The 25,617-nt window shown below is 44.3% G+C and overlaps 1 protein-coding gene and 1 non-coding gene across 5 annotated transcripts in view; both read left to right on the top strand.

The window, feature by feature from the left end:
* Positions 1–25,617, top strand: part of CDON (cell adhesion associated, oncogene regulated) — a 123,453-nt gene that overhangs the window by 25,917 nt on the left and 71,919 nt on the right. For 2 of the 4 annotated variants that reach the window (XM_040431098.1, XM_040431094.1), the window contains exon 3: positions 21,132–21,174. The exons of 1 other annotated variant lie outside the window; for it this stretch is intronic. The gene's annotated coding sequence lies outside the window, so the exon portion shown is untranslated. Of the gene's footprint in view, positions 1–15,343; positions 15,411–21,131; positions 21,175–25,617 lie in introns of those variants that run through there. One more of the 4 variants, XM_040431095.1, reaches the window with a different exon arrangement.
* Positions 10,050–10,156, top strand: LOC120987422. The gene has a single exon (XR_005776028.1). It is a non-coding gene; the product is annotated as a U6 spliceosomal RNA (small nuclear RNA).

Genomic DNA, 25,617 nt, shown 5'->3' with positions numbered 1-25,617 from the left:
TGTATAATGTCCCCTAATACCCCTTAGTTATATTACCCCTGTATAATAATGTACACTGATACCCCTTAGTTATATTACCCCGCCCTGTATAATTTAACCTGATACCCCTCAGTTATATTATATAACTGAGGGGCATCAGGATACATTATACAGGGGTAATATAACTGAGGGGTATCTATCAGGGTACATTATACAGGGGTAATATAACTGAGGAGGGCTATCAGGGACATAATACAGCACGCACCGTATGGCTCCCTCTCTGCCTCCGCTGAGTCCAGGACTCTGCCCCCCTATGTGAATACTAGTCGCCGCCCGCCGGCAGCCCACAGCCAGCATAACAGACAGGGGAATCGGGCAGTGAGCACGAAGGTGACAAACCTATTAGGGTGTGCCCAGGCACACCCGGTACACCCCGTGCGCACGCCTATGGTGAGGATGTCAACACGCCGCGCACGTGAGATTTAGCACGGTATCTTCAATCAAGATGGCCACGACAGTCATGGATGAGGTGAATTTTTTTTTTTACTGCCATTTTAGGGAAAATTGATTCGTTGCCACGAAGCATGAGGAAATTTGGCTTTGCGGCGAATAGAATTTTTCCTGAAATTCGGATCAAAGTAAATTTTTTGACTTCAATTCGCTCAACACTAATGTTTACCATAGTGGATGATCTCTACATTAGATGCAGATACACAGCAGTCCTGGGCTGAATAGGACTCATCATCACCACAGAGTGACACATAGAATAGCTGGATCAGGGAGCACCACTGGCAGGAAGGATTATCTCATTTTCCAGCCTTAGGGTGTCCTCTGTCCTCTCCACAAAACAAAATCATTCTGCTAAATTCAAATAATTGTGATGAGGGACGCGTTGGCTTTGATCTGTAATAATCTGACATCAGAGGAATGTTCAGCGGAGGATTAGAGGAGTAGGTGGAACGGAGGAGCAGCCAACAATGAGCAGACCTGGGAGTGCGGCACAGCAATGGCTGATGGGGACATTCCTGACACAATATCCTACAAGGAAATTGAAGATGATAGCCCTTTAATAAACCATTAAACAAACCATGATGTCTCTGCTCTTGCAGGAGAGTTTTTTTGTATGGACAAAACCATAAAACCATAAAAGACAATTGTGAAACCAATATAACATAAGTCATGTACTATTATATTACTGTGCTATAGTGTCATAGTCTATGTTTCTGGGATGATCTTACATCTAAAATGTGTTTTTTTATTAAAGGGGTTGTCCGGGTTCAGAGCTGACAGGAGCATCGGAGCAGTTCATGCTCAGATGCTCTCCTTTGCCCTGCGCGATTTAGCATTTTTGGAGATCCGGTGACGTATGGGGCTCTCCATGGGGCTGCCAGGAAGCCCGGTGACGTCACCGACACTAATGGGCAGGATTTAGCGCTGCCCTAGCCAGTAAAACGGCTAGGGCAGTGCTAAAGCCCGCCCATCAGAGTCGTGCCCTGCGCGATTTAGTGCAGGGCAAGGGAGATGAGATGAGATGCTTCGATGCTAGCCTCAGGGGGGCTGCCTGTGTGAAAATAAGGGTATGTCCGGGTTCAGCTCTGAACCTGGACAACCCCTTTAACTATTAATAAAGACTATGCTGTATAAAGTTTCTTGTACTACAGTAAATTTTGTGGAATATTTATTATCATACAGTAAATTCAATTATATATTTTATCTATTATATTATAGAATATATGTATTCAGGGATGCAACTAGAAAAGGCCGAGACACATAGCAAACTTCTGAGTGGGCCCCCCCCCAACCCCTGCCCTTGAGCTTAAACATATACTATGAATGTGTCTGACAGAGACAATGAGTGACCTCAACGGTATATGACATAACACCACTGAGGCCAGTGATTGGCTGCAGCAGTCATATGCCGTTTATGAGCATGTCGTCGCTGCAGTCAGAAAAACAGCTCTTGAACTGAGAGGGTTTGGGATGGAAATTACCTTTTTTTATTATTATAAAGCTTACTGATTTAAAAAAAAAAATCTCAGACAACCCCTTTAAGAGGTGTATGGAATACTGACATATACTGGCCAGACAGAGGCCAAAATGACACTCTGTTGGTCTCTGTCTGGCTAATGTAACCCTAAGGACATGTTTACTGTCCAAGATGGGCAGTTTTTCCAGTGTACATACAAAACATATATTACAATCTTTATATGAACCCAGTCTATATAATAAAACTAGCAGAAGGACCAGACATCTATTTCATTTAATGTTTGGGTGTGTCGTTAAACAATATCGACAGTATCCCCCTTAACAGTGACCTCACAGTACCCTGCTGCCTTAACAGTGACCTCCACAGCAGTTGCCCCTTTAAAAGTGGCCCCTGCGCCCTTAACAGTGACCTTCACAGCACCCTGCCCCTTTAAGGCTAGGGCTACACGACGACATGTGTCACGCGACATTTTGTCTCAACAATTTTTATAATGATAGGCTATGGTGTCGCACTGCGACATGTGACATGCTGCGAATGTGACACGACAGTTGCAACAAATCCATCCAAGATGGATTTTTCTGCGACTGTCGCGTCGCAGTGCAACACCATAGACTATCATTATATAAATTGTCGTGCGACAAATGTAGCAGTGTAGTTGTGCCCTATGTGTCGTGCGACTTATTGTCGTGTAGCCCTAGCCTAAAGCTGACCTACAGCAGTGAAGAGAAATTTCTGGGTTGTTATGGAAACCTGGAGTAAAACTGTGTGTATGTGGAGACTAAGGGCCTGCGAGCTGCTATTGGCTGATAAGGGACATGTGACCATGTGTATGGTAGTTGGGATATGAAGAGAAAGACTTGCAGGCTTTTTTTTGGGGAATATCTCAGGAACGGTACGTCCTAGAGAGCTGTGACCTCCACAAGATTTCTTTCCAGGTAGCAAGGGATGTGTATACCAAGTTTCGATGAAATCGATGGTTGCGTTTTTAAGTGATCGCGGAACATGCATACACACATCCTTCTATATATATATATTTACTCACACATATAAATATATATAACACATATGCAATAACATGTATACAGTGTCATATACACATACAGACACACATATACAGTCTGATATACACCTGCAGGCACATATCCTGTATATAGTCTCATATACGCATACAGGTACATATATACAGTTTCATAAGCGCATACAGACACATATATACAGTCCCATATACGCATGTAGGCACATATAGAGTCTCATATACACATACAGGAACTTCTATAAAGTCTCATACACCACAGAACATACAGTCTCATATACACACACAACAGGCACATACAGAAAGCACTTACCTCAGGTCTCCATATGTGGATAGCAGGCTGCCTCCCGTTCCAACTGAGCAGTTGCTCCTACTTGGATTTTTGGATCGGAGAAGTAACAGCAGCCGGGCACATAGGCTGCTCAATTAGGCTTTGTTCCTACATTTTAGAAATGCAATGCTTCCGTGGGGTTTCTCTCCATGCCTCTGCATCGCAAAACAATAGAACATGTTCTATTTTTTTGCGGACGGATCACGGACCCTTTCAAGTTTACTGGGTCTGGATTCGTCACTGCAGCTGCATGGATAGTGCCCGTGCATTGGGGACCGCAAATTGCAGTCCCTAATGCATGAAACGGATGAGCCCTAATCAGGTAGGAGATGGAGGGGCTGTCAGAGGAAGCAGGAGAGGCAAGGGTGCACATTCTGAATGGGTGCATATCATCTGAATGTAATGACATCCTTCACTTACTGATCTGTTGCTTCATTTTGGAGGAAAACTACTTTTAATCCATATGCAAATAAGTAATTAAGTGCACCGATGACAGGTCCAAGCCAGAATGGCTGCAGCAGTCATCGGTGCACTTAATTACTCATTTGCATATGGATTAAAAGTAGTTTTCCTCCAAAATGAAGCAACAGATCAGTAAGTGAAGGATGTCATTACATTCAGATGATATAGCCCTACAAGGCATTGTGCAGGGAATTTCATGGTGACGGACTCCCTTTAACATTTTATTATGGATCTTCCTGATGGTTTTATCCTCTTGTCAACGCCAGCTCTCTGAGAAGGTCTGGCAGACGTTCTTCTGTACCTCTTGCATGATGTTCTTTGTTTTTGTTTCACTTCGTCATCTCCTTTCCTTCTCCCAGTTGTCACCTATTTACACTAATTGCCTCCCTCTATATTCCCTCCCATACTGCCTCACTTTGCAGTTTATACTACTTCCTGGATTGAAGTGCTCACTGCTGGAGACTTCTGTTACTGCTTGTTCAGATAAGTCCTTTCATGTATTGTGTTTCCTTGCTGGCTTGATTCTAGGTGACCCTGACTCCCTCGGTATTAAGTGCAGGGAGCCGGTGGTCGTGTCCCCTCACTATTATAGGGTTTTCAGGTGTCACACAGTCTGGGTACAAGGGCATGCAATCGTCTACCTCTGAGACCCTTGTATGTGCTTAGCAGTCAGGGTGAGCTCTTAGGGTTTTATAGGGGTCACCTTTATGCTCCTTAGTTTGGGATCAAGCCAGTCGGATGTTTATTCATAACTTCCAGCTATCTGCAACATCATCCGTGACACCTCTATCCCCAGAGTTTCCATACCACATCTCGTAATTCAGAATATGTGATAATCCAGTATTTCTTGGGTTCAATTGATGGAAGGAATTTTCTATTTTTTTCCTTTGAATCCATTTAGTGCCAGTCATTTTGTCAAACTCTACTGGTTGCCCATGGAAACAGACAACCATGTGACTCCACCCTGATGACAGTCATGTGACCTTTCTGTTGAGTTCTTACCTGCTCTCTGCTAACTGGAAATCAGTAGAATTCTGGATTTATTTTCAGGATAGAATATAGAAAAAACACAATTGATTTTATTCATGACCTTCAAGATACCATAATTGGAAGAACTGACAATAAGGGTGTATGTATTATGTATATGTGTTTTGTGGTCCTCAAAATGCGTATCTGCAAAAAATACAGATGACGTCCATGTTGCATTTTTGCGGACCCATTGAAACAATTCCTATTCTTGTCCGCATAACGGACAAGAATGTGACATGTTCTATCTTTTTTTGCGGATCTGCAGACTGGACATACGGATGCAGAGAGCACACAGTGTGCTGTACGCATTTTTTGTGTTCCCATTTAAATGAATGGGTCCACATCCAATCCACAAAAAATGTAGATCGGATGCGGACCAAAAATACGGTCCCGTGAATGGGGCCTAAAAGGACATTTTTTGTTCAGCATGTGGTTGGAGCTACATTTTTCTGATGGAGAGCTCCAACTTTTCTCCACAGCTATAAATTACCATTTGGGAGGGAGGGAGGTTCCTGTAAGAATCCAGAATTTTATAGCTTAAAGAAGCACTCCAGAAATACCCCAGCAGTGTAATTTGTTTCACCATTGCCCTTCAATACTGTGAACCTGGAAAACCCAATTAAGAATTTCTCCACATTTCTGAGATTCTTCTTGCCGTGTAGGTGAATTCCAGCAGTGTAATTTGCTTCACCTTAGTTTAGTTGCATCCATACATTCTGAACCCATTATTGGCACATGGCTTAGGTGATCACAGTCTGACCATCAGTCCAGAGCTTGTCCCCTGTGTAGTCAGGTTGCCAGTCTCTCCTGTATTGCTTACTGCCTGTGAACTACAGGATTATCAGCATCTCCTCCAATCCCTCCTGCAGCTCTCAGACATCTCCTACCAAGCGCCATCTTTCTTGTTCCTATAGTGTGTATTCCCATAGTGTGTAATCAGTTAGTGGAGATCACACAATGACCTGGGGTTACAAGGTGGAAATTCACTTAAAGGGCATCTGTCAGCAGATCTGGACCTGTGACACTGGCTGACCTGTTCCATGTGCGCTTGGCAGCTGAAGGCATCTGTGTTGGTCCCATGTTCATATGTGCCTGCATTGCTGAGAAAAATGACGTTGATTTAATATATGCAAATGAGCCTCTAGGAGCAACAAGGGCGTTGTCATTACACCTAGAGGTTCTGCTCTCTCTGCAATTGCCGCACCCTCTCTACTTTGATGACAGGACCAGGCAGTGAAAATGTGATCATGTCTGTGCCTAAACTCAGTCAAAGTGTAGAGGGCGCAGCAGTTGCAGAGAGAGCTCAGCCTCTAGGTGTAACGGCAATTGCTCCTAGAGGCTCATTTGCATATATTAAAACATCATTTTTCTCAGCAATGCGGGCACATATGCACATAGGACCAACACAGATGCCTTCAGCTGCCAAGTGCACATGTAACAGGTCAGCCAGTCTCATAGGTACAGATCTGCTGACAGATGCCCTTTAAGGCCCGTTTATACGAGTAGATAACATGTCATATTTATTTGAACTTTATTTTAATTTTCGAATGACAACCCTTTAGATGTGCAGATTATTGTTTGATAGATCATTTGTCAGGCAAACAGTTGCATTTTCACCCGCTATGGAAACATTTGTGCTGGAAACGATGCCTGTTTACGACGATCGATGATGTCTACATCGGTGATTGCAAGGACAAGCTAAACGATTATACTACTTGATAATTTATCACTTTTGTTCGATTTCACGATTTTTCAAACAATTATCTACTCGTGTAAAGGGGCCTTTAGAAACAGAGGGTCTAAGATTGGATAATATTAATGCCCTTATTTTCCTTTCCCTGTATAAGCCTTTTGATCTCCCTTAGGCCTAAAAAAGCACAATTCCAAGAAAACATCTTATTTGTGGCCTTGATTTGCTGCCACGAGTAATATCATATCATTGTCTCCTCCCAGTGACTTGTACAGACTCCAGTGCATTCAGACGTGTGTCTCTTCACACAGATCATTGGCGTCTATATGTCCGCCAAAGTGTAATATTTGCTCTTAACTGGTGGTCTTGGCATCTGGCCCCTTGTAGTAAAATTTCCAAGATAAGCGGAGCAGCGTACACTGACTATAAAGCAGAAGGACGGCAGAGGATGTATCTACTGTAATGTATCCACAGCTCTAAGACTTATATAACTCTCCATAGTCACATGGTCCAGAGGGGGCGCTATTATAGTAGTCATATTTGTAAAGGGTTAAACATCATATTCCCCCTAATCTTAAAGAATGTAGGTATACCACTTTAAGAAAATGGTTAATTGGGTAATTCAACACCTATGACCCCCAAAATGCCCAGGCACCTCATACAGGTTATACTTACCCCGCTCCCCGGCACCTGCGTCGCTCCTGATGCCCACACAGCCACCGCTGCATCAAAACATTTGGCGACGGGGGACAGGGGTACAGCCAATAGCAGGCTGCAATGGGAACAAGCCTCCCTAGTGTCATCCGCAATGCTAGGAAGGCTCGTCCCCATTGTAGCCTGCTATTGGCTGCAGCGCAAACCAACACCCCCCCTTCCATCCCCGGTCACCAAATGTTTCGCGCGACGGGGAGATGCAGTGGCAGCCATGTGAGTAACAGGAGTGGTAAGTATAACCTGTATGAGGTGCCCGGGCATTTTGGGGGACATTATAGGTGTTGGATAACCCCTTTAACAGTGTTAGGCTACATGCACATGAACGTTGTTTTGATCCGCAGTTTTAGTGGCTCGGATGCGGACCCATTAACTTCAATGGGGCCGCAAAACATGCGGACAGCACTCCGTGTGCTGTCTGCTTCTGTTGCTCCGTTCGGTGGTCCGCAAAAAAAATATAACCTGTCCTATTCTTGTCCGCGCTTTGCAGACAAGAATAGGCAGTTATATTAAAGGCTGTCCATGCCGTTCCGCAAATTGAGGAACGCACACGGACGCCATCCGTGTTTTGCGGACCGCAAAACACACAACGATCGTGTGCGTGTAGCCTTATATTATACAGTATGCCACACTACCTGTGCAACTTGTGGTCCATTGTATAGGGGACTGATGGACCACTGAGTCTGTACCTGATAGCGCTGCCATGCCCTGTCAGAGTAGCTGAGCAGCATCCATTTGCTTTCCACATCCGTGCGGCCGTTTCGCAATTTTCTGCCATTTTGTGGACAAGAATAGGCATTTCTATAATAAGGACCAAGGAAAGTGTGGGATCAGCATTTTGCGGATCCATGGTTCGAAGACTGCAAAATACTTACGCCCGTGTCCATGAGGCTGCCCAAATTTCGGGGAGATTATCAAGGAATAACAGTCCTACAAAGACTCGTTCTCTATAATCTGCCCATGTTAAGGTGTCGGCGATCACCGGGTGATACAGTTGTTCATGTAGACACCTAAATCATCGTTTGTGGGCAGCAGATCGTGCTGTGTAAATGTCGCTCTGCTGCCAGAAACAATGACTCTGTACGAGGACAAGCGATGGCAGTAGAGATCGCTCGTCCCAATACGGTGGAGGGGATCGCTGCATGTAAATGCAGTGTTCTCCTCCACTGACGAGCAGGCAGTTGTTGTGAAGAAACGATTCCCTCCCAACAATTACCTGTTCCGCCAGGCTGTGTAAACCGGCCTTTAACAAGAGAGGTAGAGACCTGCGGTTAGGGACAGATTGGCTGCTCTGTGGCCTGGGAAGTGACCTGTTATCCCAGTCCCAGGAAACTAGTGGACTGAAAAGACTAGAGAGGAGAGTGTTGCCCAAAGGTCTCTTGGAGAAACAGGCCAAATGTTTAGACAGCGTCCCTTCTCCTGTGTGAAGGGCAAAGTTCAAGTACTACACATTGCGCTGCAGTTTAGGCTTTGTTCATATCTGACCGGAGAAGATAAAGGAAGTGAAAGTTCCCTGACTTGATGGACACCACTCGCGGACTCCACTCACTATAAAGGGGTGCATTGGGTTTCCATAAATGTGGCAATTATTTTGGAGGTCCTACAACCCTTTTAAAGTGATCTATGTAAAGATAACACTGACATAGTTACCACTGTGTTGTTATCACTGGAAGCTAAAGATTAGCAGGCCCTTTAGAGGTGGTTTCCTTGTCCTAACAAGGCCTTGAACTGAGACTGTGACCACTCAGTGGTCGGGGGCCATCTTCCAATTCGGCAGAGGGGGAGCTCAGTGACATGCACATTTGTATCAGAGGTTGCTTGGGAGTAATTAGCATAAAAGGTGATGGCATAGAGGTCACAAGGGCCATACACATTCAGTAATATAATAATTATATTTATTTATACATACAGGACAGTATTATAGTACTTATATTCTTGTATATAGAAGGAAGTATTATGTTCTTGTATATAAACAACAGTATTATAGTAGTTATATTCTAGTATACAGAGGGCAGTATTACAGTAGTTATATTCTTCTACATATGAGGCAGTAATATAGTAGTTATTTTCTTGTACATAGGAGCAGTATTATATTCTTACACATATGAGGCAGTATTATAATGTTGTACATTGGGGGCAGTATTTTACTAGTTATATTCTTGTACATAGGAGCAGTATTATAGTAGTTGTATTCTTGTATATAGGAGGACATTTTTATTAGTATAAACAAACATAACAAGACATTCAATCAGAATGAACAGAAACAATGGTCATTTACCAGACCGCAGAAATCATACATATCCAACAGTATAAATAATAATGATAATAACTTTAACTTAACAATAGGCCATTGCTGTTAACCCCTTCACTACCAAGCCACTTTTCACCTTAAAACCCAGGCGGATTTTTTGCAAATCTGACATGTGTCATTTTATGTGGTAATAACTTTAAAAGACTTATCCAGGCCATTCTGAGACTGTTTTCTCGTCACATATTGTACTTTATGACAGTGGTAAAATTTCATTTTTATTTATAAAAAATACAAAATTTACCAAAAATTTTGAAAAATTAGCAAATTTCCATTTCTCTACTGTTATAATACATTGAGCACAAATATAAATGCAACACTTTCGGTTTTGCTCCCATTTTGCATGAGCTGAACTCAAAGATCTGAAACATTTTCTACATACACAAAAGACCCATTACTCTCAAATATTGTTCACAAATCTGTCTAAATCTGTCTTAGTGAGCACTTCTGCTTTGCTGAGATAATCCATCCCACCTCACAGGTGTGGCGTATCAAGGTGCTGATTAGACAGTATATATTGTGCTTGCTTCGGCAGCACATATACTAAAATTGGAACGATACAGAGAAGATTAGCATGGCCCCTGCGCAAGGATGACACGCAAATTCGTGAAGCGTTCCATATTTTTTGTCAGTTATCCACCTCAGTTCATCTTCCATACATCTTAATACACTTTCCGTAATGCATTAATAAAATAAAAAAGACAGCATGAATATTGCACAGGTGTGCCCACAATAAAAGTCCACTCTGAAATGTGCACAGTTTTGCCTTACTGGGGGTGTGGGGGGGTGTCAAAAAACCAGTAAGTATCTGGTGTGGCCAACATTTGCCTCACGCAGTGCAAGAGATCTCCGTCGCATAGAGTTGATCAGGTTGTTGATTGTGGCCTGTGGAATGTTGGTCCACTCCTCTTCAATAGCTGAAGTGTCGTATACGCCAATCCAGAGCATCCCAAACATGCTCAATGGGTGACATGTCCGGTGAGTATGCTGGCCATGCAAGAACTGGGATGTTTTCAGCTTCCAGGAATTTTGTTCAGATCCTTGCAATATGGGGCCGTGCATTATCATGCTGCAACATGAGGTGATGGTCATGGATGAATGGCACAACAATGGGCCTCAGGATCTCGTCACGGTATCTCTGTGCATTCAAAATGCCATTAATAAAATGCACCTGTGTTCGTTGTCCATAACATACACCTGCCCATACCATAACCCCACCGCCACCATGGGCCACTCAATCCACAATGTTGACGTCAGCAAACCGCTCACCCACACGACGCCACACACGCTGTCTGCCATCTGCCGTGAATAGTGAAAACCGGGACTCACCCGTGAACAGAATGCCTCTTCAACGTACCAGACGCCATCGAATGAGAGCATTTGCCCACTCAAGTCGGTTACAACGACGAACTGCAGTCAGGTCCAGACCCCGATGAGGACGACGAGTATGCAGATAAGCTTCCCTGAGATGGTTTCTGACAGTTTGTGCAGAAATTCTTTGGTTATGCAAGCCGATTGTTGCTGCATCTGTCCGGGTGGCTGGTCTCAGACGATCATGAAGGTGAACCTGCTGGATGTGGAGGTCCTGGGCTGGTGTGGTTACACGTGGTCTGCGGTTGTGAGGTCAGTTGGATGTAATGCCAAATTCTCTGAAATGCCTTTTGGAGATGGCTTATGGTAGAGAAATGAACATTAATTGCACGGGCAACAGCTCTAGTAGATATTCCTGCAGTCAGCATGCCAATTGCACTCTCCCTCAAACATTGCGACATCTGTGGCATTGTGCTGTGTGATCAAACTGCACATTTCAGAGTGGCCTTTTATTGTAGGCAGTCTAAAGCACACCTGTGCAATATTCATGCTGTCTAATCAGCACCTTGATATGCCACACCTGTGAGGTGGGATGGATTATCTCGGCAAAGGAGAAGTGCTCACTAACACAGATTTGTGAACAATATTTGAGAGTAATGGGTCTTTTGTGTATGTAGAAAATGTTTCAGATCTTTGAGTTCAGCTCATGCAAAATGGGAGCAAAACAGAAAGTGTTGGGTTTATATTTTTGCTCAGTGTAGATAGCAATAACTCCAAAAATAGTTATTTCTTTACATTCTCCATATGTATACTTCATGTTTGGATCATTTTGTGAATGCCATTTTATTTTTTGCGGCCATTAGAAGGCTTAGAAATTCAGAAGCTTTTTTTGGAAAACTTTTTTTTACTTTTTTTTCACTTTATTTTTTGTCCCACTCTGGGACTTCAACTTTTGGGGGTCTGATCCCCTTTACAATGCATTACAATACTTCTGTATTGTAATGCATTGGCTGTAAGTGTATTACCAGGGGGCTGGATCTCACAGGCTGTCCCGGAAGGCAGCCACAATGCCTAAGGAAGGCATCGGGCTGCCTTCCCTGCCATGGGGTCCCCTTTCACACGAGCGTGACGGATTAGGTCCGGATGCGTTCAGGGTGCGTTCAGTGAAATTCGCACCATTTTGCAAGCAAGTTCAGTCAGTTTTGTCTGCGATTGCGTTCAGTTGTTCCATTTTTATTGCGCTGGTGCAATGCGTTTTGATGCGTTTTTCACACGCGTGATAAAAAATGCGTTTTTCACTGAAGTCCCATTCACTTCTATGGGGCCAGGGCTGCGTGAAAAACGCTGAATATAGAGCATTCTGCGTTTTTCATGCAATGCAGAACTGATGCGTGAAGAAAAACGCTCATGTACACAGACCCATGGAAATGAATGGGTCAGGATTCAGTGCGGGTGCTATGTGTTCACGTCATGCATTGCATCCACGCGGAAAACTTGCTCGTGTGAAAGGGGCCTATGGGTTAAAGGGAAAGAAAGTAAATAAATCAGTAATAAACACAATTCCATTATGGAGATAAGTCCACATCCACCATATGTACATTCCTCCATAACATCCTGTTTCATCCTGTTTCTCTTTATCCACCTCAGCTCTGACAGGATCAGGTTCACCGCTTGCCTGTGATGGAACGACTCGTTATGTATGGACACTTTTGTTCTACAGGGTGGGCCATTTATATGGATACACCTTAATAAAATAGGAATGGTTGGTGATATTAACTTCCTGTTTGTGGCACATTAGTATATGGGAGGGGGGAAACTTTTCAAGATGGGTAGTGACCATGGCGGCCATTTTGAAGTTGGCCATTTTGGTTTTAACGTAACTTTATTCTTTCATGAGTTATTTACAAGTTTCTCTTTGTTTACAGCCATTGACATGTCGCCGAGGTTAACACGTGAGGAGCGGATAGAAATTGTGTTGAAGTCTGGTGAACGCAGTAACCGGGTCATTGCAGCAGATTTCAATGAAAGACACCCTACGAGACCACCCATCTCCCATGCTACAGTTAGCAAACTGCTTGCTAAGTTTCGTGAAACTGGTTCAGTGTTGGATTTGCCAAAATGTGGACGCATGAAATCTGTCTCTAATGAAGAAACATCAGTGGCTGTCCTAGCTTCATTCAGCAAGATCGCCCACAGCGTAGCACTCGCCGCATGTCACTGGAGAGTGGCATTAGTCGAACATCCCTTCGGCGGATATTAGCTACTCACAAATGGCACCCTTACAAACTCCAGCTACTGCAGCATCTCAACGAGGATGACCCAGATCGGCACACTGAATTTGCAGAATGGGCAAAACAAAAATTGGAACAGGACCCTCAGTTTAAGCAGAAGATTTTGTTCAGTGATGAGGCAAACTTTTATGTGAATGGTGAAGTTAACAAACAAAACCACCACTATTGGTCTGACACTAACCCACATTGGATAGATCCCTCCAAGACTGTTGGAACAAAAAAATTGATGGTATGGTGTGGTATATGGGGTACAAAGATAGTGGGGCCATTCTTCATCAATGGAAACCTCAAGGCCACTGGATATGTGAAATTGCTACATGATGATATGTTTCCCTCTTTATGCACTGAAGCTGGCACGTTCCCTGAGTTTTTCCAGCAAGATGGTGCACCACCACATTATGGGTGTCCGGTCCGAGCATTCCTAGATGAACAGTTTCCTGGAAAGTGGAATGGTCATCGTGGGCCAGTTGAATGGCCCCCAAGGTCTCCCGATCTGACCCCCTTAGACTTTTATCTTTGGGGTCATCTGAAGGCAATTGTCTATGCTGTGAAGATACGAGATGTGCAGCACCTGAAACTACGGATACTGGATGCCTGTGCTAGCATTTCTCCTGCGGTGTTGCTATCAGTGTGTGAAGAGTGGGAGAAGAGGGTTGCATTGACAATCCAACACAATGGGCAGCACATTGAACACATTTTATAAGTGGTCAGAAACTTGTAAATAACTCATGAAAGAATAAAGTTATGTTAAAACCAAGCACACCATTGTTTTTCTTGTGAAATTCCCAATAAGTTTGATGTGTCACATGACCCTCTTCCTATTGAAAAAACAAAAGTTGGATTCAAAATGGCCGACTTCAAAATAGCCGCTATGGTCAACACCCATTTTGAAAAGTTTCCCCCCTCACATATACTAATGTGCCACAAACAGGAAGTTAATATCACCAACCATTCCCATTTTATTAAGGTGTATCCATCTCATATAAATGGCCCACCCTGTAGTATGCCAGTGGTAGTATTTAATGATTGTTATAATCAGGTACATGGTCCCCCGGTCAATGTCATGTATACTAGTTGGTACCCCATAGATAATGTCTGGGTAAAGTCAGGTCCATAAATATTGGGACATCTACACAATTCTAACATTTTTGGCTCTATACAGCACCACAATGGATTTGAAATGAAACGAACAAGACTTGCTTTAACTGCAGACTGTCAGCTTTAATTTGAGGGTATTTACATCCAAATCCGGTGAACGGTGTAGGAATTACAACAGTTTGCATATGTGCCTCCCACTTGGTAAGGAACCAAAAGTAATGGAACAATTGGTTTCTCAGCTGTTCCATGGCCAGGTGTAATTCCTGCACCGTTCTCCTGATTTGGATGTAAATACCCTCAAATTAAAGCTGACAGTCTGCAGTTAAAGCACATCTTGTTCGTTTCATTTCAAATCCATTGTGGTGGTGTATAGAGACAAAAATGTTAGAATTGTGTCGATGTCCCAATATTTATGGACCTGACTGTATGTAAGACACTGCAGTCTTGGAATATTTAACCTGTAGGATACTTCCTGCCATATTTTCTGCCCTTCCTCGCACTCAGATATAAAATGTGCCATGGTCTCCTCCTGTTGACATCCTAAGGGACACTTACGCTCTGACACACTCAGATGTTTTAGGCTCCAATCACACTTCCGCAATTCTGTTCCGCATTTTTCGGAACGGAATTGCAGACCCATTCATTTCTATGGGGCCGCACGATGTGCGGCCCAGATCCGGAGATGGCGACCCGCACTTCGGACGTGTAAATGGACCCTTAGATTTCCCTTAACATAAAGCTTTCCATGCAAGGACAGCCAGGCTATATTAAAAAAATTTGCGGGGAGCCGGACTCTATTACGAAACCTCAGACTTTCTTTTAAGGTTACCGTTGTACAGTCTTTTAATGCTGGCTGTATATAAAAGAAAGCCCTACATATGGTCAGGTACAGCTCTTTTCTGGTCTTACTCTCAATACACGCTTTATCAATCCTCCAGTTTCTCAAGCACCTAAGACCATATTCAAGGTACTGGGGGAGAAAGCCACGAGTCAACTGACCCCTCTTGAGACTGCTGCCTCACACCCAAGACTCTGCAAAAAGCAATATCCAGTCCCTGACACTGTTCACCCACAGGGAGCTGTTCTCCAAGTCCAGGCAACCAAAATTAACTTTTAGGAACAAGGAGTTAAAGAACACCCTTGGATTTAACATATACAGCCCACCCTCTCTACTCTGTAGGTAGGTGATTCCTCTTTTTACTGGGTTCAACCGGTTCCCCCAAAGAAGCTGGAATAACAGGCTAAAGAGCCTAGCCGAGAAAGATTCTGGCAAAGGAAAAATTACAGACACATATAATAAGACAGGAACCAGGTAAGTCTTTAACATAGTAACCCTTTCTCTATAGGTCAGCTTCCAGTTCTTCCATCGCTGAACCTTTGCATTTCCGGCTTCCAACTTCTCCTCCCAACTTATCCTGCCATTATCGTCCCTCCCGAATTTAACCCCTAAGATCTTAATATAGGTGGATGCTTTCGCGAATTATGGCAGATAAAAGTCTGGATCAGAATTCAGTGTCCAGAAAGCTTGACTCTTCTCAAGATTGACCAGAGACCCTGAGGCCTCCGAGTAGCTTTTGATGGCTGCAGACAACATCTGCATCTCACAAGGTTCAGATATCACCACCGTCACATCATCCGTGTAGGTAACAACATTCAGAGGCAAGCAGCTGGGGACCGGCACCCTCTGAAAAATCACACTCCTGCAGCGACCTCAGGAACGGGTCTAAGGCAAACACATAGAGCAGGGGACTCAAAGGGCAATCCTGTCTCACCCCTGTCTCAACCCTGAACGTGTCCCCTTGCCAACCATTGATCAGAGGAAAGCTCTCTGCCTCTCTATACAAGGTTTTCAGCCAATCAACAAATTGTCCTGGAATACCGTACTTTGACAAAGTGGCCCATAGATACTCATGGTCTACTTTGTCGAAGGCTTTAGCCTGGACAATACCAACAACATATCTCCCACACTGTAGATCTTTAAATCTCTCAAACATCTCCCTTATCGAGTTGACTGCTCCAGAGATGTTCCGCCCTTTTACTGTGCCGAACTGACAGCCTGCCAACAGTGCCCGGGACAAACAGACTAATTAACAAAACAGGATTTTTGCCAGAATCTTCCTGCCGACATCCAAGAGGGTAATTGGACTCCAGTTCTTTATGTCACTAGGCTCCTTACCTTTAGACAGCAGAATTAACGAGGACACCCTCATGGACGGAGGCATCAGGTGATTTCCTAGACAATTTTTGTACACATCCACAAGGATTGGAGCTAAGTGGTCTCTAAACTTATAGAATTCTGTGGTAATACCATCTGGACCTGGTGCCTTCTTTAGATGTAATTTATCAATTGCGACTTTAACCTCCTCCACCGTCAATTCTGCTGTTAATGGAGAAAAGTCCACATCATTAGTATCAGGTCCTGGAGTTGCCTCCAATAATTGAGTCATCTTCTCTTTATCCAAAACCTTCTTCTGAACTAAGTCAGCATAGTAAGATCTCACCACCCCCAGGATACCCTCCTGAGATTCCTGTAAAACACCCTGGGAGTCAGTGAGAACTGTGACTACTTTGTTCGCCACACGCTCCCGGCAGATCTCAAAGGGATCAGGTGACCAGGGAGGTATACCTGTTGTTATCAGCCGCCATGTCTGGGGTTGCCCTGCATTTTTAGTGTCCCCTTCCAGGTCTTCATTAGTATGCCCATATGGCTTGTAAGGAGTTTCCTCTGAGAATGTGGAGTGTCTCACCTTTTTGCAGACTGGTTGGCATCTAGTGGCACAATTTGCATAAGTCCTTAATAGATCAAAAGACACTGACATACAATCAGCTATTGATAATGCAAGTTTAGGAAAATCTAAAATCTATCTACTGTATCTATCTACCTCAGATTTCGTTACACCCTGCTTACCACCTGTCTCCATGTCTGATTCTATCTGGGACTCTACAGCATAGGGTTTCTTTTTGGTCGAGGGATCCTAAGTGTCCCTTTCACATTCGTCATCTATTTTCTTCAGTTCTCTCTCATAATCCCCCTCAGACTGACATGACCTCGTAACTGTTAGAAAGGACCATCACCTCTGACCCTTTATGGACTTTCTTCCCGACACTCTCGGTCATGCTGTACTCACCCTTAGGCTTGCGGGAGGACTTGTCTTTTTTCCTCCTCTTGTTGCTCTTACTTTCCTCAAATATTGCTGGTGATGAAGAAGAAGAAGAAGCTACCTCTGACTGTTGCTGACCCTCAGGGACAACCTCCATACTCCCCTGTGCACAGGTTACACTTGACCACAGTGCACACACTTGCGACATGACCGGCTCTGCCACACTTAAAACACTTCCTGGGCTGACCTGGGTAGAAGCAGATGCCTTTCTCTCTCCCAATGAAGGAGTTCGGTAGATGCCACGTGATATTATTATGCTGGCGCAGCTTCAACAAAACCTTCCACCCTCCAGTACAGATACCATTATCATCTCTGTTCTTGGTTAGATCAGAGACCATGTCACAGTGCCTCCTGAGCCACACCACAATATCCTGGGAAAGGATGGCTTCATTCCAGAAGATGATCTTAACCATGACGGTATCTGGCTTGGATATTGGAATAAAAACAAATTTACTCCAATCGTCAGTGTCTCTGAACCTGGGGAAATTAGCCCAGAATCTTTCCAGATTAGACATACAGTCAGGTCCATAAATATTGGGACATCGACACTGTGTAGGAATTACAACAGTTTGCATATGTGCCTCCCACTTGTTAAGGGACCAAAAGTAATGGGACAATTGGCTTCTCAGCTGTTCCATGGCCAGGTGTGTTATTCCCTCATTATCCCAATTACAATGAGCAGATAAAATGTCCAGAGTTCATTTCAAGTGTGCTATTTGCATTTGGAATCTGTTGCTGTCAACTCTGAAGATGAGATCCAAAGAGCTCTCACTATCAGTGAAGCAAGCCATCATTAGGCTGAAAAAAACAAAACAAACCCATCAGAGAGATAGCAAAAACATTAGGCGTGGCCAAAACAACTGTTTGGAACATTCTTAAAAAGAAGGAACGCATCGGTGAGCTCAGCAACACCAAAAGACTTGGAAGACCATGGAAAACAACTGTGGTGGATGACCGAAGAATTCTTTCCCTGGTGAAAAAAACACCCTTCACAACAGTTGGCCAGATCAAGAACACTCTCCAGGAGGTAGGTGTATGTGTGTCAAAGTCAACAATCAAGAGACTTCACCAGAGTGAATACAGAGGGTTCACCACAAGATGTAAACCATTGGTTAGCCTCAAAAACAGGAAGGCCAGATTAGAGTTTGCCATACCACATCTAAAAAAGCCTTCACAGTTCTGGAACAACATCCTATGGACAGATGAGACCAAGATCAACTTGTACCAGAGTGATGGGAAGAGAAGAGTATGGAGAAGGAAAGGAACTACTCATGATCCTAAGCATACCACCCCATCAGTGAAGCATGGTGGTTGTAGTGTCATGGCGTGGGCATGTATGGCTGCCAATGGAACTGGTTCTCTTGTACTTATTGATGGTGTGACTGCTGACCAAAGCAGCAGGATTAATTCTGAAGTGTTTCGGGCAATATTATCTGCTCATATTCATCCAAATGCTTCAGAACTCATTGGACGGCACTTCACAGTGCAGATGGACAATGACCCAAAGCATACTGCAAAAGCAACCAAAGAGTTTTTTAAGGGAAAGAAGTGGAATGTTATGCAATGGCCAAGTCAATCACCTGACCTGAATCCGATTGAGCATGCATTTCACTTGCTGAAGACAAAACTGAAGGGAAAATGCCCCAAGAATAAGCAGGAACTGAAGACAGTTGCAGTAGAGGCCTGGCAGAGCATCACCAGGGATGAAACCCAGCGTCTGGTGATGTCTATGCGTTCCAGACTTCAGGTTGTAATTGACTGCAAAGGATTTGCAACCAAGTATTAAAAAGTGAAAGTTTGATTTATGATTATTATTCTGCCCCATTACTTTTGGTCCCTTAATAAGCGGGAGGCACATATGCAAACTGTTATAATTCCTACACCGTTCACCTGATTTGGATGTAAATACCCTCAAATTAAAGCTGACAGTCTGCACTTAAAGGACATCTTGTTTGTTTCATTTCAAATCCATTGTGGTGGTGTATACAGCCCAAAAATTTAGAATTGTGTCGATGTCCCAATATTTATGGACCTGACTGTAAGCTTGAAGCTGACGTCATTGCCTTGTCTATCTGGTAGATTAATGACTGCCAAGATGTCTGCTGGCACAAACCCCATCTGGCGACACAGGAGTTTCCGATCTGGGAGGTCTTCTTGGCGCCTCGATGTTTGAATCTCACTACATTTCTCCTTTTAAAGGCCTGACCTGCATAGTGAGCACCAGAGGAAAAAGATGGAGCGCCGCAGCTCCAGGCATTGCTAGGGGGAACCTGGCGGAGTTCAGGGCCCTGACTTATTGGGGGGGGGGGTGTCTGCACTAGAGGGGCCACTCACACCTTCTGTGCTCGAGGGGAAAAAGGTGGAAAATCACCCTCATTACTCTGCGGAGATTCCTCCAGCCTGTCCACCTCTATGCCATCCTCAGATATCTCCCATACAGACTGTACATTCCCCCCAGACACTGACCCCTCAGTGTACATTCCCCCCAGTACATGTCCACCATCACCCCCAGTCTCTGCCCCAGCAGTAGAGCTCTGCTCTGCCACCCCATCACCTGGATGTACGGATACATGTCCATTGTCCTGCTACTGCTGCTCTGTGCCTCCTGGGACTTGTAGTGCTGGTGTCTGAGGTCCATGCGTCTCCTCAGGGACAGCTGCAGATTCTTGTGGCCGCTGTTGCACACTGTCCTGTTTATGGATCTCTCCTTTTTGAAAAGAAAACTTTGTGGCTTACAACACAGGTCTTGTCGCCTGCTGAGCCTCCTCAAAAGCAACAATGGAGTCCAGTTCAGCATTAGAAAAAACTGTTTCAAAGTTCAAACTATGGCTGGAAAAAACGCTCCTGGTTCCTATAGGACTCAGCAAGTGGTCCCATCCTGTCCAGGACAGTGTCCATCTACTTCACCAGGCCACCAAGTTCCAAGCTGAGTGAGTGTAGCCTATGGTCGTATACGGCTGCACAGTTTGGGTTTGCAGTCTTGAGCTTGTACACACAGTCAATCTCCATTTGCAGCATCAGTTTGTGTTCCTTCGGCTCCTCCATTTTCCTCACCAGGGCAGGGATCTCCTCTGCTAGCTGCAGATCAGGTGCACAGGTCTCTCTCGTTTGGTGTCCAGTAGTGATGAGCGGCAGGGGCCATATTCGAGTTCGCAATATTTCGTAAATATATGGCCGAATATTCGGCATGAGTTCGAGAATTTGCAATTATTTTCTTGATTGCGAAAATCACCATTTGTGTCTCCTATGTGGATGTCGCCTCTTTCCCTGCACTTGTTTTTATGTATGAATTGTCAATTATGAATTATGTCAAAAAATTATATTTATATTTCATGTGGTCTGGTAATTTTTAATAGGTATATGTATATGCCCTTGCCATAGGCATGTGCGGATTGCATATTGCTTGGTGTTGATATATATGGGCGGTTGCTCTATTTTTTGAGGATTTTTTTGAGGATTTTTTGGCTTACATTTTTTTTTTTTGGGTGCATTGTATATAGACATAATTTGTGTCTATGTCCAGAGCATAATCCCGTCACACTAATGTCAGACTGTTAAGTAGCCATGTTTCCTGCCCAGGCCTCAATGATCTTACTGTAGATGTGTATAAAGGGTGAGGGACTGAGCACAGAGCCGGCCTGACAGCTTTAAATCTGATCTCACTGCTGCTAGTAAATTTGCTAAAATACGTAATTCATTTAATAACATTTCTTTGTTATTTTTATATGTTTTACTTGTAGGATTTTGGCACTTGGACAGACGTCTCTGGGCCAGCTGCTCTAGGTAAGCATGCAGTAACTGTATATAAATGAATAAGACAGAATGCAGAACGAAAACTTGTTCAAATGATGTAGCCATGGTTCTGACTAACGACTCTGAGTTCAGATTGTGATTTGTTGCCATGGGTAAAGCTGGTAATAGACATGCTTTAACTGCCAGCCACATGATCTGTCAACCACTTATGTTCCCTTACTCCTAAATTAAGGAAACACTTCAGGAATATTTTTATGGACTCACCAGCATTATTCTAGCGTTGTTTAATGCCAGCTCAGTCATATCGATACAATTTGAACCCTTTCATTATGGCCAGCTGTGTCATGTGATTCATGTGTGACCACCAGTCCAGAGCCTGCTGTCCTGTGTAGACAGGATGTCGGTCTCTCCTGTGTGACTAACTTCCTGAAAACTATAGGATTACATCAGCGTCTATGAAATCCACACTAGCAGTTCCCCCACTAAGCTCTGCCCTCCTTGTTCTTCTGTATGTTCTCCCAATGCAGGGACGGATTGGCCATAGACCATACAAGGAAATTTCCCGGTGGGCTGATGCCCCAGGGGGCCACCCCAGTCCACCTCTCCACCGCTGACCGGGTAACAGGAATTAAGTCTGTGAGAATCAGGTACCCATGTACCCAGCCAGCGACCGCACAGACCCTCCTGAATTAAACTGCTGTGGCCTGCACCTCACCTCCTAAGCCCCCTGCTCCATAGACAACTGGAGGAGGACAGAAGATGCTAGCTATTTAAAGGCCACCACAGAGGGCCAGCTTTTGGGGCAGTATATTGTGCTACATTGTGTTATTTGATTCTGCTGGGATGGTATCTTGCTCTATGGTATTGTTGACCACACCTACTTGTGTTGGCCCACCTTCTGTTAATTTGGACCTGCCTACAAAATGGGGCCACTTAGTTTTTTTCCAGGGCCACTTCAAGTTCCCAGTCCACCCCTGCTCCAATACATAGAGTGCAGCTGCAGACATTTTTGCCTTAAAGGAATTAACCCATGATTGAAAATCCGATAGCATATAGTACACAGCTATCTCTTTATAACAAACTTAGAACCATCCCTATACCTCACATAGATCCAGAAATCTCCCCATTCATTGCTCTCATTGCTCTGCTCGATTTCAAGTTGGCAGCTTAGGGAGGCGTACATTTTCTCAGGGAGAATGTCCTTTCTACTGCCGCTGGTGGCAGTGGAAGGATGGAACTGAGCATGTGCTTCCATCACAGTGAACAGGACAGAGAAATTAGAAAAAGAGCAAACAGCAGGTGGCGCTAAACGGATAGAGTTCAGTGAATAACTCAGCGGCTATACTACATTTTTAATTACATGCAAATACAAAAGTGTTCAGATCCAGATGCTGGTTTGAAAAATGTAGACTATTTTTCATGGAACAACCACTTTAAGAGAGCAGAAGTGCAATGATATAGTAGATGTCCATGCAGTGATTAGCAGCAGAGAGAACTCCCCTGACTCACACTGTCTGTCTATACCATATGTACATGCTGTGTGCAGAATCTCCACTGTATTCATATGAGATGCAGCTTCACACTGCTTTTCGTAGTCTCCTGCTTGTAATAGCTGATAGGGAGAAACCTATCACAGTCAGGAGGCAGGGGAGAGCAGTGTAAAGCAAAAGACTGATATTCTGCTGTGTCATTTAAGATATAGAAATTCTGTCACTATGCATTCTGTCTCATTAGGTGAATCATAATATAGGGGAAGAAGGAGCCCAGATAGCTGGCAACCCATAAGTGGCACATCAACTAACACTAGTGTGCAAAAGGCATAGACAAGAGCCTATACATTTTTATTCAATAATAGACTATGCTGCCCTATATAGGCATCAAGTAAAATTGCTGGAGAGCTTCTTTAACATACCCTCTCTGCTATGGAGGCTAACCCTTGCCCAGCATATTTCCGGGAAATATCCAGCCCACTAGATTGTTAGTGTGTCTTTAGAGATTAACTGGATCTTGTGACAAAGTGATCATGTCTATTCACAGTGTAAGGCCGAATGCACACGGCCGTGTTCCGCGGCCGAGAGCGGTCCGTGGTATGCCGGGCTGGATTCCTGTTCAGAGCAGGAGCGCACGGCGTCATTGGTTCCTATGACGCTGTGCGCTTCATGCCGCCGCTGCACTATAGTAATACACTTGTATGATCTATACGAGTGTATTACTGTACACGGCCGTGTGCATTCGGCCTAACCATGAGATTTTTCTTTAAACAATAAATACTGTGTGTGAATTAGTGTCAGGATGATTTTGGCTATGTAAAGTAATTTAAATTGTTTGGTCTGCACCTTTAAACCTTAAAGGGGATCTCGAACCAGATGTATAGTCCCACCCGTTAATGTGCCCTTGTCAGAAGTGCCAACAGGGTTCACATTATACACTTTCACTGCCCTAAAAAATGGTTCCAAATTGTATGCAAATGTCATATGAGCCCTCTCAACTTATCTGGCTACTAGCTGGTGTCAAGAGGGCTGCATGTGAATATAGGGCACAGATTGTTTAAGGGGGGTCACAATGTTTTCCCTTCAGGTTATATTTTCCCTTTGAATCACACGTGGATCAGACTCAAATAAACTTTACAAACATATTATATTGTATTTAATGAGACAATTATAAGCCACCGCATATACTTCTCCTCAGTGTTGGGTATGACCTCAGTTTTGAATAAGTGCCAAAGAAAATAGTGACATGCACTTTCCTTCATATTTACTAGTAATATGAAGAGGTCTGTATGAAAAATGCAGCAGGAGCCCATGACACATGGTATACAGAATACACAAACAGCTCATGTGATCCCAACCAGACATAGATGATAACACCTCACTCTCCGCAGGACTGGATCACACTGGTAAATTATTTGAAGGGGCGATGCTTATTCCTGTTGCATAGGGGTTTGGTTTGATCAGGGGAGGGCTGGCAGCCTTAGTCCTGGGGGGCAAATCCTGTCAAGTGGCCCATTTTAGCCCCGCCCATTATTAAAAGCCCCTCCTACATATAATAGGCCACTCCCAACAAACACTGTACAGCTGACATTCTATAGTTGAGGCCTGTCTCTACACATCATACGGAGAGGGGAGGGCGTGTCCTGGCTGCACTGCCTGCTTCACATTATACAATAAACAACAGCAGGCTACAGCCAGGAAGCTCCTCCGCTCTCCTGCCTCCCCTGATCCTGCTCAAGGCCTGTGGTTCCCCCCACCATCTGCCACCCGCCCGTGACCTGCTGCCCCCTTTCGTCGTCCTCACCCAGCTCTGTATCCTCCTTCTGCAAATGGCAGGAGGAGGAGCCGGAGCATCTCCTCTCCTACATAGCGCCCCATACCTCTTACATCCAGTAATGTCACCTTTGTTGTAGACGTTCTCTTTCTTTATCTTCTCCATTCAGACCAGACTGCCATGATGATTTTTCTGCCATCTCCCGTCTCTGCAGAGATTGAGAGACAGACATTAGTTTCCCACATTTCCATCATCTTCACATCTTCTGAACACCCTTTCCTGCCACCCCCAATACTATACTGCAGAAACAGCCCCCCTGGAAATACTGCTACCACACAGATAGTGCCCCCAATACTGTGCCCGCTGTGCCCCCAATACTATACTGCAGAAACAGTACCCCTGGGAATACTACTACCACACAGATAGTGCCCCCTTAAACAATTATTGGCACACAGTGCTCTAAAAAATAACTGCGCCCAGACACTAATAGTATAAAGATAATGTCCCCCAAAAATAATTGTGCTAAGCTGATACTATGCCAGGGTGCCCCCAAAGTAACAGTGCTCCCCAAAAATCCCACCAATAGAAATAATTCTCTGCCAGAGCACACTTAGTAGTAATAATGCCCCTATAGTGCCCATACTAGTAATCATGTTCCTCATAGCCCCCCAGTAGTAGTAAAGCTCCCCATAATACCCCCTAGTAGTACTAATTCTCCCTATAATATGACAGTGCATGAAATACCCCCGCTTAGTGCCCGCAGTTGAGCTAATGTCCCCATAATTTATGCCAGTATAAAATACCTCTATATAGTGCCCCAGTAAATGCCCTCATAGTGCTCCTCTCCCCCTTCCCCATAGTGTCCCCCATAATATGCCAGTAAAAAAATGCCCCTTCTTAGTGCCCCCAGCAGATGCCCCTATAGTGCTCCTCTCCTCCACAATGTGCCAGTAAAAAAATGCCCCTTCTTAGTGCCACCATATGCCCCAATAGTGCTCCACTCCCCCATAGAGCCCCCAAATAATGCCCCATAGTGCCGCTCTCCCCTATAGTGCCTCCCATAATGTGCCAGTAAACAATGCCCCCTTAGTGCCACCAAATGCCATAGTGCCCCCCATAATGTTCCAATACAAAAGGCCCCTTCAGAGCCCCCACTTCCCCATAGTGCCCCCAAATAATGCCCCTATAGTAACACCAAATGCCCCATAG

Source organism: Bufo bufo, chromosome 1 (assembly GCF_905171765.1).
Source record: "Bufo bufo chromosome 1, aBufBuf1.1, whole genome shotgun sequence".
NCBI lineage: Eukaryota > Metazoa > Chordata > Amphibia > Anura > Bufonidae > Bufo > Bufo bufo.
The sequence above is the reverse complement of the archived record's forward strand: the minus strand, read 5'-3'. Positions and strand labels throughout refer to the sequence as shown.